At 39.1% G+C, this 17,744-nt stretch overlaps 1 long non-coding RNA gene across 1 annotated transcript in view; it reads right to left on the bottom strand.

Annotated features, from left to right (window-relative positions):
* LOC122026103 overlaps positions 1-17,434 on the bottom strand; it is an 18,805-nt gene extending 1,371 nt beyond the window's left edge. The window contains exons 1-2 of the long non-coding RNA XR_006124021.1: positions 16,881-17,434; positions 16,725-16,802 (exon numbers count right to left, since the gene is read on the bottom strand). This is a non-coding gene — a long non-coding RNA (uncharacterized LOC122026103). The remainder of the gene's footprint in view (positions 1-16,724; positions 16,803-16,880) is intronic.
* Between the last annotated feature and the right edge of the window lie 310 nt (positions 17,435-17,744).

The following is a 17,744-nucleotide window of genomic DNA, read 5'->3' as shown; positions in this document are numbered from 1 at the left end:
AACTATATGTTAAAGAGTTTTACCCTCGTTGCGTGCCCTTCGCGAGTCCCGTTCGTCCAAGGAGATGCCGGATCTCAAGTTGTCAAGGTAGACAACTCTCTATGCGTATCCACATGAACAAATCGATGGAGGGAGAACCTTAGAGTGTGCTAGCACTCCAAGAAGGTCTCGGCAAGATGAGGAAAGGGAGAGCAAGAAGAGAGAGCAAGGAAGAAGATGGAATCAAAAATACCTTGAATGAAAATGAATCCCATTCATTCCCCTTAGTGGCCGGCCACAACAAAGTGTAACTCCTCTCATTAATGTGGCCATTAAAGAAGGAATTTGTAACCTCCATTAGGTGGCACACACATGTGTTAACTATGATGATGTGGCACATCATCATTGGCCACTTAATGCCAAGTCACAAATGATGTGGCATAAAGTCAAGTCAAACTTGACTCTTCCTCTTCCTCTCAAGTCAAGTCAAACTTGACTTAATCTCTCTCATGGTTGATCTAATTCAACCATTTAATTCAAGCCAATTTAATATAATGAATCTAATTCATTTAATTAAATTGATTCAATGAGTCATAATCAAAATTAGACTCATTGAAAATATGAATCAACTTGAGTCCAACTCAATTAGCCCAATTAGGATTACTCTTAATCCAATTTGATTCATCACATGAATCTAATCCTCTTAGTTCATCATATGAACCTAATCTCCATCTAATTGTCCTTAGTGTGTGACCCTATAGGTTTTTGTAACGTTGGTAATGCCCCTAAACACATTTAAGAGCATAAGTAATGAGCAGTATCTAGCAACACATCATTACTACCCAAGTTACAAGAATGTTGAGATCCAACATCACCTTGTGACTGTTGGGGTTGCAAGGTTGCAAACATAGTCCCATATTGGAAACACATGGGAAAGATCATGGGTTTATAAGAGAAAAGATATCTTTATTGGCATGAGGCCTTTTGGGGAGAGCCCAAGAGCAAAGCCATGAGGGTTTAGGCCCAAAGTGGACAATATCATGTCATTGTGGAGATATCTAAATTCTTTTCGATCCTACAATTAGTATCAGAGCTGAAAGGTTTAACCATGGCCACAGTGCTATGGTGATTGAGCCATGGGTACAATATTAACCTTGAACAAAGAAAGTGGGGGCTCATGTGTTCGGATCAAGAGGACAACACCGGTGAGAAGTCCTAGTTGTGACTAGGCAAGGAAGTCCTAGTAGGTCGGGTGAACCGAAAGGGGAAGACCTGGTGGGTCGAGGATCGGACGTGGGAAGCCTATGGTCCTTGTTTGAGGATGAGATTTTGGCAAGAAACATAGTCCCATATTGGAAACACATGGGAAAGATCATGGTTTTATAAGAGAAAAGATATCTTCATTGGCATGAGGCCTTTTGGGTAGAGCCCAAGAGCAAAACCATGAGGGCATGGGGCCAAAGTGGACAATATCATGTCATTGTGGAGATATCTAAATTCTTTTCGATCCTACAGTGACTACAAATTGTGACTCCTCACAATATATGACAAGTGTCCTTTTATCCTAGACATCTAGATTGATTAATGTGAGGCATAGACCGTGTCATCCTCTGACCAATCTAAATCTTGAACTCCAAGTAGACTCACTAAATCAAATGAGCCCAATATCTCATATTGACTCATTTGGGCATGGCCATGCACTTCGTGGTCTCACTCTATCAAGAATATCGATGTCGCTCCCGTCATATAGGAGGGATAGATCCCATCTACATCACTCACATCCCTCTGCATAATTCGTTACATACCCAGTAATCGCCTTTATAGTCCACCTAGTTACGGGTGACGCGACGACAAAACAAAGTACATAACTCCTTATGTGAGGATCCATGGTGACTTGGTCTAAGGACTAGTAGTCATACTAATAGCCACATGTATATGACACTCATATAACGATCCATGATACTTTCTCGGTGGGTTCAAGATACATTCTCCAATGTACCCATGTCAACTTGATATCTATATCCATGACTTGTGAGATCAAGTCATTGAGTTGACCTACATGTTAGTCTCACGCATTAACATTGTCCCCAATTGTTAATACCGACTAGGAATGATTAAGAGTAGTGTTCCCTATATCATCTCACTATCGATTCAACCAATCGATTGATATAGGTAAGAACCTTCTACTCAAGGACGCTATTATACTTAGTTTATTTGGCACCAATACAAGTATAATAACCAACAAATGCCTTTATTTATATAAGAATATGATACAACAAGTCCATAATACAATCATCAAATGATTCGCTCTAGGGCTCTAACTAACAATCTCCCACTAGCACTAGTGCCAATCAGTGTAGGCTCTAAGCCCCAATGACCTAGTGTGACCATCATCTCTCTCTCGGAAGCCTTCGGTCAAGGATCCGCGATGTTAGCCTCTTTAGGTACTCTACAATTTTACATCTCCTCTCGATAATCTCGAGATGGATGGTCAGATTATAGCTCTATTGTTGTCAACATAGAGCTCAATAGGCGCCGTGATATTCGAACCACCCAGTTCTGATGAACTTGGATCCAAAGCCTCCTTTGCTTCCTCCGATGCAAAGTGTACTACCTCATCGTAGAATCACCCTCGTGTCTGCTTGAACTCTTCCACCACAGCGCCACCATTTATGCTAAATCACGAACCCATCTGCGATCGATAATCATCACGACCTGAAGCATCATAACCCTTTACACTAGCTCATCATTGCCTCCATATATCAAGAAATATTCTTTAGTCATTCTTAAGTACAAGAATATTCTTGATATCCATGACTTTCACGGATCGACGGTATCGCTCGTGCTACTCAAGCATATGAGACATCGGAGTACACATGTATACATGATAGATTCCGGTCGAGGCATAGGGATCTGATCACGCGCGGCTCTCTCTCTCTAGAAGAGGGACCTGGAGTCTTTGAAGACTCACGCTATGTGACATCCTAAGTAACCTTCTTGGTGTTCCGCATGGCAAACCGAAGGAGTACCCAATATATGTCCGACTTAGGCCAGCAATCTCTTAGATCTATCTCTATAGATCAGTATCCCTAGAATGCGGGATGCCTCACCTAAGTCCTTCATTGAGAAACAACTCCCTAGCCAGGTCTTGACAAACTGAAGCAAAGGGATTTCCTTCCCAATGAGTAGTATGCCATCCACATACAATATGAGGAAGACAACTATATCCCCTACAACCTTCTTGTAGACACAAGGCTCATCTTCGTTCTTGATGAAACCAAACTGTTTGATTGCATCATCGAATCAAAGATTCCAGCTCCGAGAAGCTTGCTTTAGTCCATAAATGGACCTATGCTGCTTGCATACTCTGCTAGTATGCTGTGGATCTACAAACCCTCAGGTTGTGTCATGTACACATCCTCGAGCAAGTTTCTATTCAGAAACACGATTTTGACATCCATCTGCCATATCTCATAGTCATGGTATGCTGCAATAGCAAGCATGATCCGAATGGACTTAAACATCGCTATTGGAGAAAAAGGTTTCATCATAGTCAATACCATGAATCTACTTGAAACCTTTAGCTACCAAGCGACCCTTATAGATAAGTCCATCCATGTCAGTCTTTCTCTTAAAGACCCACTTAGACCCAATGGGTTTTACGCCTTCTGGTGGATAAACCAAAGTCCATACTTGGTTGGTGTACATGGATTCCATTTCGGATCTCATGGCCTCTAGCCATTTCTCAAAATCTGGTCTTATCACAACTTCCTAATAGGTGGTAGGCTCATCCTCTATGAGCACAACGTCATCATGGTCAGACAAGAAAAATGAGTATCTCTCAGGCTGACGACGTACCCTATCAGACCTGCGAAGAGGTATGTCTACTTGAACTGGTTGTTGTTCCTCAACTCCTTGTGGAACAACATTATCCACAACACTTTGTTGTTCCAGTTCAACTTCTATCGAGGCTTCAGTTCTATTGTTCGCATCTTGAACTTCTTTAAGTTCGAACGTGCTCCCACTAGTCTTTCTAGAAACAAAGTCTCATTCTAGAAAGACCCCAGTCTTTGCCACAACTACCTTGTGCTGACTGGGAATGTAGAAGTAATATCCCTTAGTTTCCTTGGGATATCCAATAAAATAGCACTTGTCAGATTTGGGTCCTAACTTGTCTGAGACTTGACGTCGAACGTAAGCCTCACAACCCCAAATCCTCATAAAAGACACTTAGGCACCTTTAGCTACCAAGCGACCCTTATAGATAAGTCCATCCATGTCAGTCTTTCTCTTAATGACCCACTTACACCCAATGAGTTTTACCCCTTCAGGTGGATCAACCAAAGTCCATACTCTGTTGCTGTACATGGATTCCATTTCGCATCTCATGGCCACTAGCCATTTCTCAGAATCTGGTCTCATCACAGCTTTCTGATAGGTGCTAGGCTCATCCTCTAAGCACAACATCATCATGGTCAGACAAGAGAAATGTGTATCTCTCAGGCTGACGACGTACCCTATCAGACCTGCGAAGAGATATGTCTACTTGAACTGGTTGTTGTTCCTCAACTCTTTGTGGAACAACATCATCCACAACACTTTGTGGTTCCAGTTCAACTTCTATCGAGGCTTCAGTGCTATTGTTCGCATCTTGAACTTCTTCAAGATCGAACGTGCTCCCACTAGTCTTTCTAGAAACAAAGTTCCTTTCTAGAAAGACCCCAGTCTTTGCCACAACTACCTTGTGCTGACTGGGAATGTAGAAGTAATATCCCTTAGTTTCCTTGGGATATCCAACAAAGTAGAACTTGTCGGATTTGGGTCCTAATTTGTCTGAGACTTGACGTTTAACGTAAGCCTCACAACCCCAAATCCTCATAAAAGACACCTGGGCATCTCTCCCAGTCCATATCCTATATGGTGTCTTTATCACGACCTTGGATGGAACTCGGTTGAGTATAAAAGCTGTCGTATCTAGAGCATAGCCCCAAAGGAATGACGGAAGATCTGTGTGACTCATCATAGATCGTACCATATCTAATAGGGTACGATTCTTCCTTTCGGATACACCATTCCACTGTGATGTTTCAGGAGGAGTGAGTTGGGATAGAATCCCACACTCAACTAGATAGTCACGAAACTCATGGCTAAGGTATTCTCCACCTCGATCTGATCGAAGTATCTTAATACTCTTGCCAAGCTGGTTCTGTACTTCATTCTTGAATTCTTTGAACTTTTCAAAGGATTCTGACTTATGTGTCATCAAGTACACACAACCATATCTACTGAAGTCATCAGTAAATGTGCTGAAATACCTATAACCGCCTCTAGCAGCGACATTGAAAGGGCCACATACATCACTATGTATAAGACCTAACAAGTCAGTCGCTCTCTCACTGTGCCCACTAAAGGGAGTCTTGGTCATCTTGCCTAGTAGGCATGACTCGCACGTCTCATAAGATTCAAAATCAAATGAGTCCAGCAAACCATCCTTATGGAGCTGGGATAAGCGCTTGTCATTTATATGATCTAAGCGACAGTGCCAGAGATAGGTTTGATTCATGTCATTTGACTTGAACCTCTTAGTATTTATGTTATAGATAGGGCTTTCAAAGTCTAGAATGTAGAGTCCGTTCATCAGAGGTGTACTACAATAGAACATATCTTTTAAATAAACAGAACAACATTTGTCCTTAATTATAAAAGAGAAACCTTTCTTGTCCATACAAGAAACTGAAATTATGTTCTTAGTTAATGCAGACACATAACAACAATCATCCAACTCTAATACAAGCCGGAGGGCGAGATAAAAATAAGTCCCTCAGCATAGCATGAACCTCATCGCGCCTCACTCGCACGCCGTGGCTTCGCCCCCGCCAACGCATTAGTTCAAATGTGAGATGCGATCGGTATATACCCATGATGAAGGAATTGTTATAGTGGCACATAACATATACATGAAGTGGAAGTCTCACTCTTCTTCTTAAGATCTTCAGGTGCTCTTCCAAAGCGGTCCGTCTTGTGCCATCACACCGCAGCGATCATGGAGCATCCTACCCCTCCTTTAGCTTGCTTTCACTTTGCCCTTGCTGACTTTTCTTCCTTTGGCTTGCCTTGCCCTTGTGTTTCGAACCATCTATAGGGCTTAGAGGTTCAGTCTTTCTCTAACATGCGCAACTCGGGCTTGTCAATTTGCTTCATTGTAGTTTAGAACGAATGACTATAGCTATCGGCAGGATTGCAAGATCAAGCCGACTCTTGGCCAAGTGGGAATCCCAACAGGTTTCTTGATCATCTAATCATTTTGAGTACATTATGGGCTACTGGCCATCCACATCTTGACATCTTGCAAAAGTGCCCTTGAGATCTCAAATCTCATGCCGTGGCTTCCAAGCCTGAGTTCCATGGCGAGCATTAGACAGATGATACATGCACGTCATCTAGATGCTTCTAAGCATCTTGCATCAATTGGCGCATCAATTGCATTGCCGGGCCTCTAAGATAGTTTACAGTTGGAGAACTATTCTCAAGTTCTGTTCTGAAATTTGCTTGAGCTTGTCCTTCTCAAGGAAGCGAGGAGAAAGAGTTCAGATTCGACATCATGGTTATCTACAATGATAAAAATGTAGAAAATATATCATTCTTTTAAATCATTTAATTATGCCTTTAACTAAATGATGCTCCCACGAATTCTATAATTCATGTGGGACAAGATCCACATCACTATGCCTTGAGTTAGCTTTGGGCCAAGACTTAGTGACTTAGATGATGATCGGTGGGTAACGACATACATCTCTATGCAACTCTTGTTTATAGGATCATTATCCTGATTATATTAAAACTTGAGTTAGCTTTGGCTAATACGTCCAAGAATTAATATAAATGTGATTTATGTCCTATCTTTGCAACCATTGGAAGAATGCCTATAGTTGTACTCGATCCAACCGAGTTAACTAGGAATACTCAATCTAATTGAGTTTGTTGCGCTGATAAGCGGGACCAAGATTGTCCCTCCGTACCAATAATAAGTGTTGCCACTGCACTTCAGTTCAACAACACATGTGATCGAGGTAGTGATAGGTATCACGGCATGGTAGGCATTAGAGTTGATGCGATTGAGATCTAATCTAATCGAGAGGGTGCATCTTGTACACGATTTAGATCTAATCTAATCGTTATGCACTAATTAATTACTAATCATGCATCACATACACACAAGCAATTATTTAAATTAATTTGTGATTAGTCATGGCCCTACTACGATCTTCTCAAGCCAATGAGAAGATCGGATGGTCAACCTAGGGTCAGCAGCTTCTCAAGCTCCTCCCTTTGACCACCTTGTGTTGCTCGCGCCCTCCTCGTAACTCCGTCTCGAGTGGACCTTCCACGGCTCCAATTTTGTATATTACAATTTTGAAAATCGAGTTACATTCGAGTCTAAACTAATTTACAACAATAATAATTGGAGAAAGGCACGACGCGCAGGTCGCGTATCAAATATACAGCACACACAATACAGTAATATGAATTACAACACAAATCCAATCAGATTGGGTCATTTTGGGCCATGACTATCACAAATTATACATAATTCTAAATTATGTAATTTCTATAATTTTCTGTAATTTTAATACTAATTTTTACAATTTTTACGAGTAAAATTTCCCGGCGGTCCCGTTTAGCGATTTTCGGGCGCAATCGCGGAACGAATCCCCTACCAGCGATCTAACCATCGCGAGGGTTCCTTAGTGATCCTACAGCGCCTTAGCCCATTGTCCCAAAAAGTTTTGGGGCGAAACCTTGCCGTTTCGGAAAAATCTTCTCGGTAGTCGAAGCCTACAAGTGTCGAAACACTTGTGCTTCGCTTCTACGAGAAAATTACCCATAAAACCATAAAATACTTAAAATTATAGAATGTTACAGAATCTATATTTTTCATATAAATACAAACTAAACACGTACAAGTCTTCGCACGTGGCTCTGATACCACTGTTGTCACGGAAACCCCGAAACCCCGCCACCGGATCCGTGCGAAGAATAAAACTTTCAAAAAATATGAGTACGAGTTTACCAACCTATAGATCTACACTAGAACTATATGTTAAAGAGTTTTACCCTCGTTGCGTGCCCTTCGCGAGTCCCGTTCGTCCAAGAAGATGTCGGATCTCAAGTTGTCAAGGTAGACAACTCTCTATGCGTATCCACACGAAAAAATCGATGGAGGGAGAACCTTAGAGTGTGCTAGCACTCCAAGAAGGTCTCGGCAAGATGAGGAAAGGGAGAGCAAGAAGAGAGAGCAAAGAAGAAGATGGAATAAAAAATGTCTTGAATGAAAATGAATCCCATTCATTCCCCTTAGTGGCCGGCCACAACAAAGTGTAACTCCTCTCATTAATGTGGCTGGCCACATTAAAGCAAAGGGAATTTGTAACCTCCATTAGGTGGCACACACATGTGTTAACTATGATGATGTGGCACATCATCATTGGCCACTTAATGCCAAGTCACAAATGATGTGGCATAAAGTCAAGTCAAACTTGACTCTTCCTCTTTCTCTCTAGTCAAGTCAAACTTGACTTAATCTCTCTCATGGTTGATCTAATCCAACCATTTAATTCAAGATAATTTAATATAATGAATCTAATTCATTTAATTAAATTGATTCAATGAGTCATAATCGAAATTAGACTCATTGAACACATGATTCAACTTGAGTCCAACTCAATTAGCCCAATTAGGATTATTCTTAATCCAATTTGATTCATCACATGAATCTAATCCTTTTGGTTCATCATATGAACCTAATCTCCATCTAATTATCCTTAGTGTGTGACTCTATAGGTTCTTGTGACGTTGGCAATGCCCCTAAACCCATTTAAGAGCATAAGTAATGAGCGGTATCTAGCAACACATCATTACTACCCAAGTTATAAGAATGTTGAGATCCAATATCACCTTGTGACTACTAATTGTGACTCCTCACAATATATGACAAGTGCCATTCTATCCTAGACATCTAGATTGATAAATGTGAGGCATAGACCGTGTCATCCTCTGACTAATCTAAATCTTGAACTCCAAGTTGACTCACTAAATCAAATGAGCCCAATATCTCATATTGACTCATTTGGGCATAGCCATGCACTTCGTGGTCTCACTCTATCAAGAATATCGATGTCACTCCCGTCAAATAGGAGGGATAGATCCCATCTATATCACTCACATCCCTCTGCATAATTCGTTACATATCCAGTAATCGCCTTTATAGTCCACCCAGTTACGGGTGACGTTTGACGAAACCAAAGTACATAACTCCTTATGTAGGGATCCATGGTGACTTCAGGTCTAAGGACTAGTAGTCATACTAATAGCCACATGAGAAAGTATATGACACTCATATAACGATCCATGATACTTTCTCATGGCGGGTCATTCAGTATACATTCTCCAATGCATACCCATGTGTCAACTTGATATCTCTATATTCATGACTTGTGATATCAAGTCATCGAGTTGACCTACATGCTAGTCTCGTCGCATTAACTCGACTAGGAATGATTAAGAGTAGTGTTCCCTATATCATCTCACTATCGATTCAACCAATCGATTGATATAGGTAAGAACCTTCTACTCAAGGACGCTATTATACTTAGTTTATTTGGCACCAATACAAGTAAGTATAATAACCAATAAATGCCTTTATTTATATAAGAATATGATACAAGAAGTCCATAATACAATCATCAAATGATTGGCTCTAGGGCTCTAACTAACAAAACTCTCCTGAGAAGAGTAGGTGCGGACGCATTCTCCGTAGAGGGAGCAGTTGGCATTGTTCCTACCTAGAGTTTCCGTAAAACTCAAAGTCAGGATCAGGCAGTCCGGAGACTGTCAAATATTACTCTATTTAACATATTATTACTTGTTGGACTAACTTTATATTGCAGAAAATCAACGGCTAGAAAAAGGGCTATAGGCGCCTAGAGCTTGTCTAGACGCTCGAAGGTATGAGCCCTCGAAGGTTCGGGCGCTCGGAGGTGCTCCAGGCACCTGGACAGCTGGATAGGCATCCAGATGATGGGCTATAGTGTCACACTTCGACTAGCCAACCCACGTCACCGGTCCGGATGGGCGGAGGTGGATAAAGTTTACGGGTAAACTTTCAACGAGTTGCAGCTACATGAGCACACTCCAGGTGCCCGGTGTTGGTTCCAGGTGACTGGAGAGGTCATATATAAAGGTCTTCGAGCAACAACTTTAGAACACCAATTTGAACAACTTCCGATCTTGTGCACTGCTACGAAAAGGTCTTGACGACGCCCGAATGTTGCCCCGTTAATGAGTATGCACGAAGCTCCGATTTCAAAGTTGTCGGTAACTTTAATTTTAATTCTTGTAATCTTTACTTAAATAATTCATGTATTAAATTTCTAAATCTATTCAGATCTATTAGTGAATTGCCCAATGAAAGTGATTGACGATCGCAGGCCTTGGAATATGAGTTGTCACAAGCTCCGACCAAGTAAAACAAATTTGTTAGCATTGTTTTATTTTCCGTCTCTTTCTTTCCGCTGCACTTTCTCTTTACTAAATCATATTTCTGAGAAATGTAAAAAGCCACAAGTGCTATTTACCCCCTCTAGCCGCTTTGATCCAACAATTGGTATCCTTGCTGTGAATCAGTGCAACCGCCATTCAAGCAAGTTTTTTCATAGTATTTCTAGGTTTTTCAGAGACGATCGGAATAAGTGCTATCACTCGTTTCAATCAAAATTTTAATCAATTTTTTTGTTTCTCGAAGTTGGTGCAACACCACTCGAGTTTATTATTTTTTTTCATACCGCACTATTAATCCAAGCCCAAATCTTGGAACAAGTTTTTTTATTTTTTTGTGAGATTTCAAATGGCCCATCAAGAAGGCTACAATACCGCACGCCCGCCCCTCTTCTCTGGTGAGAATTTAGGATACTTGAAAGGCCCAATCAAGTACCACTTGAAGATGCAGGTGGAAATGTGGATCATAATCCAAACTGAATTTACATTCCCTACTAAATATGGAGTACTCATCCCTTGCAACAAGTGGGACATACCTACAACAAGTGGGGTGTACCTACAAGGAAGAAGATCAGGGCGAATGTAAAGGCCACTTAGACTCTTCAATGCGGCATAACCAAAAAAGAGCTGAACCAAGTCGGTTCGTACTCAAGTGCCAAGGAACTATGGGAGAAACTGATCAAGCTGCACAAAGGAACATCTGACACAAAGGTATCGAAATGAAATTTAATTTTGAATAAATTATATAACATAAAAATACAGGAAGGTGAATCAGTGAGAAAATTACATGCTGGGATCCAAGACCATTTCAACTGTCTCTGCACGATCAGGCAAAAGGTGGAGAACTGCGACATAATAAGGTACACATTAAACTCCTTTCCTTGGAATACTTTATGAGCATCCATGGTAGATGCTTACAATATTTCCAAGGATCTTTTAGCTATTATACTAGATGAGTTATTTTTCAAATTTTAGTCACATGAATTGACTAATACAATTCCGGTAGAAAAAGGTATTGCTTTGGTTGTAGGTACAAGCAAAATGAAGGAACCAAAAACCAAGCAAAAAACTAAACCCGAGTTCAAAGGCGAATTGGAATCAAAAGATGATGACTATATCACTGCCAAGCTTGTGAACTTGGTCCATAAATTATACAAAAAGAAGAAAAGGGAGGGGGTTAAAAGTCAAGTATTTTCAAAAACCAAAGTTATATCTAAAAAGTATAGCTAAATTCCTTGAGTATTTTCAAAAATAAAAGTTATATCTAAAAAGTATAGCTAAATTCTTTTTTAAAGTTAAGTACTTAGCTAAGTATGGTTCAAAGAAATTCTCTTCAAAGCTAAATATTTAGCTAATTATTTTTTCAAAATTAAAAAAGAAGAAAAGCTAAGTATTTTTTTGAAAAGAAAATGAAGTACTATTTTTCAGGAGTAATTTAAAGTCAAGTCAAGAAACTCAAGGACACATTTGAATGGTTTACTTTAGGTTCTAAGAACCTTGATCTGATTCTTGAAAAACAAAGGGCTATATAGAATCGATCCGGACTCGAATATATGGCTAAACAACGATTTAGATTTTACGTGCCTCTTGTAAATCGAACAAATAGAAACATAGTCTAAGCATGGGTCCCTAAGTCTAACTTGACTAATCAAGTTGGACTTAATCAATATTGGATCCCCAAAAATCAAATCTACTACCTTGATATACTTTATCGAGGCTATGATCCAAGGGGAGCAAATAGAAAGACCATTTTTATTATTAGGTAGATTTGATTGATTGCTTGATTTACTACTTTCTTTATTTCTGCCTAGATTAGGATGGTTAGATAAGGACTTAGGCTTGATCGACATTTGACTAGTTAGATCAAGGATTTTCAGAAAGAAAGTTAAACATTCAATGTTCTTAAAAGACTTTGTTTAGAAGTGGTTGTTTCTCTAATAACTAAGAATGCTCATGTGTCATGCCACAGCTTGGAAGTCAAATATCAAAATGGACATTTAACCAACTATCTATCAAATCTAAGTCTAATTCAAATGTAAATTAAATCTTATTCTCAAATTAAATTGAAGATAAAAAATATCTTACAAAAACCTATAAGGTCCTCTGTTTGAAAATCTTAAAAAAGGTGAGATGACTTTATGTTACAAATGAGAATTAGTTAAATCAAACCTAACTCAAGATTAACCCAAACTTACTCAAACTCAATCTAACCCAAAACATCTCTAAAAACTTTAATTAATCTTCAAAAACTTTAATTAATTTTTAAAAACTTAACTAATTTACAAAAACTTTAATTAATATTCAAAAATTTTAATTCTTAATTTTCAAAAACTTTAATTAATCTTTAAAAACTTTAATTAATTTTTAAAAACTTAATTAATTTGTAAAAACTTAATTAATTTTCAAAAAATTTAATTAATCTTCAAAAACTTTAATTAATTTTTAAAAACTTAATAAATTTTCAAAAACATTAATTAATTTTCAAAAACTTAATTAATTTTCAAAAAATTTAATTAATCTTCAAAAACTTAATTAATTTTCAAAAGCTTAATTAATTTTCAAAACCTTAACTAATTTTGAAAACTTAAATTAAATTTCAAATTTTAAATTAACTTTTAGAACCTAATGAATTCATTTTTTACTTAATTAAAAACTAATTAACTTTTAATTAATTTAATTAAATTAACTTAATCCAAAAATAATTTAAATTTAATCCAAGTTCAACTTGAATTCAAATCAATTAACAAACTTAAATTTTACTCAATTCGAATCCTATCATTAAACTCTAAATCAAACTAACTCTATATTATATTAATTATGTGTTTTCCCAAACGTATAAGGCTGCTATGTTTGAAAATCTAAAACAAGTGACATACTAACAAAATTAAGTTTTTTTTAATCATTCTTAGAATTCTAGGTTTCATACTTATTCTGAACCTAAGTTTGGATAATGACAAAAGGATAAAAGTAATGGTTTGTTGCTATATTGATAAGGTTGGTTGAGTTACAGGAAAGTTCTAAGTGATCTTAGGCAAGGTGAATGTCCTAGTTGAGGCTAGGAAAACGAAGTGCTAGTAGACACTAGGTAAGTAGAAAGTGCTAGTTGTGGCTAACCAAGGAAGTCCTAGTCTGGGAGACTAGTCGAAGTCTTGGCAGGTTGAGAACATCGGGCAAAAATCCTAAGGTCGAGGTATAAGATACGATAAATTAAATAATAAGTGTATTGGAGAAATAACTTTATTAGATTTTTAAAAAAAATTTAGAAATTTTTGTTGATTTAATCAGAGCCCGTATGAAAAGTTTAAGGGGATAAATTTATTAGACTACGAGAAAGTCTGTTTAGAATGCTACTTAATTAGAAGTTGATTAATTAAATTAACCTATAGTTGATTAATTAAAACCTAGGTTATAAATACTTAAACCTAAGTTTTCCTCTCATTATTGTCGACACCTCCTCCTCTCCTCATCTCCTCTGCGAGCCTGCTCCACCTGATTTACCGTCGTCGACACACTCCTTTCCTCCAGATTCACCACCATCATCTCTGAGCCGCCCTCCCCTACATGGGGCGTCTTTGGTTAGAAGTAAGGAGTTGCTAGCACCCTTTCCCATTGCTCCGACACCATCACTGATGGGAAGAGGAGCTATTTAGTCACTTCATCGCAACTCCATCTCGAGCCCTAGCATCTCCTCTCCCATCGAATCTCACATTCAGTGCCATGCTTAGAGTTTAGCTTGGTGGCATCATCATTGTCCAGTGCATTGGAGCACTCAATCAGTTGGAGACGAGAGGAGGGACTCGATCACTTCTCTAGACTTTATTTTGTCCTCTTCATTAGATTTGCAGTGGAGAGTTCTATCTTCCTCACCGCTATATCTGAATGTCCACACCAAGCTGTTGTAGATCTGTAGATCAGATTAAGGTAAGATTTGTTCAACATCAGATTGATATAGATTTGATTTCATTTCTGTATTAGCTTGATTAACTAGTTGATGATGAGGAGATGCGTTTGGCATTGGAATTTGAGTTGATTAAGCCATGCTTAGTTGTAAATCATGGATTGATTTGAATATTGTAACCGATTTAGTATCGGTTCATGTGTGGTTGATGGGGGTTTGATTTTAGTTTTCCTATGGTGGTTGGTTTATTTAGTGGATAAGTTGAATATGAATTATTAAATAGAAATGTTGGTTTTCAATTAGAGTGAAAGTAGGATTAACAGTAGGGTTAGTGGATTGATTTGATTTAGATGATTATGTGTTCGTTATTTAAATCATTGGATTAATTAACAAATGACTAATATTGATATGTGATGGAGTTGATTAAAGGAGATCTGATTTCTTATCTGTCACGACCCGAGGAGTCCCAGCCAGAGGAAAATCCGGCAGCATCTCCCCTATACTAGTGACAATCTAAATCATTTCTACATCCACAGATATACATCAGCCACGCTCAGCTAGAATATATACACAACCACGCAGTTTATATTCAGCCCACTCGGTTGTAAGGACAAAAATACAACCACGCAGTTATATATATATCTAATAACCCACTCAACTATACTAAAAGAAGAACACAGCAAAAAATACAACAGAAAACCATTACAAACCAAACAAAACACTGCTAGCTAGCTAGACTTACACAACACAACAAACAATACAAAACACCATATTACAACACTCCGGAATCAAAACCGGATTTCTACATTTGCTAAGTAAACCAAAACATAGACCAAATAAAGTACAAATGAAACTCAGAAAATAGGTCTTAGGATATGACGTGGGAACTGACATACAGGATACTCCAAGCGACTCCACAAATCTACCTGCTAATTGAAAAAGAAATAGCTCAACGGTCCGAGTTCAAAGAACTCAGCGAATATCAAGCTGACATGCCTAGTAAGATATAACTATCACTAATAATCATGGAGTACAGTCTTCTGATCAATTAGAAGAAATGAAAACTGAAAAGATAACAAAAGAAGAACTGTATTCACTAGGACCTCCTATCCAGATGTAAGGGTCATTAGACCAGATATATAATGTCTCCTGTATACATGTCAATCATATGCAACCATCAAAATGCAGCAAACAAAGTGCAGCAATCACAAACCATACATGTAATCAATGCATATGATGCAAAAAATGACATGTGCCACCCTTGACGCCAGTCAGCCATCTCACACGCGATGGTGAGACCGAGTGGGTAGGGCTATGACAACTGTGCACTCTGCCATCACTGCTCCTGAGTGACTGAGTGGACAGGATGCTATCGGAGTATACCTATCCTCCTACCCCAAACAGAGTGGGGGAGCTCAATGCTCTCATCTCCCTGAGTCAATCCCGAGGAAGGATCCCTGCCCGCTACACACTGTAGTCATCGCTACCCATGAGCGGACGAGCGGGGCCCTGACAGAGCAAACTGCAAAACACACCCTGCTTGAAATACCACTATCCCATGAGTGATTGTGTGTACGCAGGTCATGTAACTGGCGATGTGCTCAACAATAATAGAGCCGACAATTGCACAGCATACAATCATGCAAGATGGTGCATGACACTAAGCATGTAAATCCTAACCATAATCACCTCCACATAATATGTAGCAAATAGGAAATAGATCATACCATGACCTAGGTATCACAGGTCTAAGTACACATGCCAGATAATAAAATCCAGAAAACTGGTCCTATACTTAGTGAAGCCTAGTATGTCACTTACTCTAGGAACTAAGGTACACATGACAATAATTAAGAGATATAAACATGGATACATAATAGGGAACTAACAGAACATGCTATAAGTATCAATTAGTGACATACCAAGGGCAAATCTAAGCATGATCATTGCTACTAGCTATAAATTACTATGCAAATCAAAGTGACAATATCATAAAAGATAAGTCAAGAAATACCCGCCTCCAATAAGTAGAGATCGTCTCCTAACCAATCCGATGTCGAGACGCTCGTCTCGAATCAGAGTCCTGCATCAATCAGTATATATATATATATATATATATATATATATATATATATTAATATTATTTAACTAAATTCATATGAATTAAGTAGCTAATTAAAATCCCCCAAACCTGGTTATAATCCATTGGTCAACTAGGGTTAGCTCCATTAACTCTAACCATTCCACTATTCAATTAGATTTAAGTCTATGCATGACATAACCCAAAACTCACCTAAATTTGTATGCTCTTCTGTTGACTTGCGGCTGGAGCAATGGCTGTAGGAAGTTGTAGCCAAACTAGGTAAGGTTACTGTCTCCCCAATCCAATACTCCAAATCAGTACTAAGTCTTGATCCAATACTCAAAATATGCTAGGTTAACGGATTACCTCAAACGTGGCAGCCGATAACAAGGCACCCTCAATGATGAGTTGAAGCCATCGAAAGATATGTTGGCCAAACAAGGCCGGACAACCCTTCCCAAAAGTCCAAAGCAAGGTGGCATCTCCGGCGAAGCCTTGCTGCACGTTGAAGAAAGGGAGATGGTTGTCAACTCTGAAGGCTCCGACAGTCGGCGACTATGGGAGACAGGCGGCAGCGCGGCGCCGTCCAGTAGTCTGCTCCAGCGAGGAGGTGACGGTGTCGGACGATCAGCCGATAGGAAGAGGGCTCGACTGCGATGGTGCGAATCAGGAGGAGAAAAGTGGTGGTTGGCCGGCGACGGGCGGCGACGACCGAGGTCAGGCCGTGGTTGCCGGTAGTGACATAGAAAGGGATCGACATCGCTAGGGCTTCGGGGAAGGAAGAATCGAGATGGTTGTGTGCGGTGGTGAGAGGAGGAGATAAGGAAGAGGAAGGGGAAGATGAGAAGGAAAGGGAGGAGAAGCTCGGCGTCGAGTGTGGGGCGATCGGCGAAAATCGCAAGGGAAGGAGAGGGGTTCAGGAGGAGGAGAAGAAAAAGAAAAATAAGAAAAATTAAACCTAGTGTTTTAATTATATACCTAGGTTAATTTCCTCAATCAACTCCCAACTAAATTGGGATATCAAAACAGGCTTTCTCGTAGCCAAATAATTGATCCCCTTAACCTACATCATACGAGCTCCAATTAATTCCCAAAAAATTTCTAAAAATTCCTAAAAATTTCCTTAATGTTATTCATCCATAAAACTTTACTATTTTATTATCTTTTTGTTCAGTATTTTACATTCTCCCCCACTAATAATAATTTGGTCCCCAAATTTTGTTATTTACC

Source organism: Zingiber officinale, chromosome 10A (genome assembly GCF_018446385.1).
Source record: "Zingiber officinale cultivar Zhangliang chromosome 10A, Zo_v1.1, whole genome shotgun sequence".
Classification (NCBI taxonomy): Eukaryota; Viridiplantae; Streptophyta; class Magnoliopsida; order Zingiberales; family Zingiberaceae; genus Zingiber; species Zingiber officinale.
This window is presented reverse-complemented; position numbering and strand designations above follow the sequence as displayed.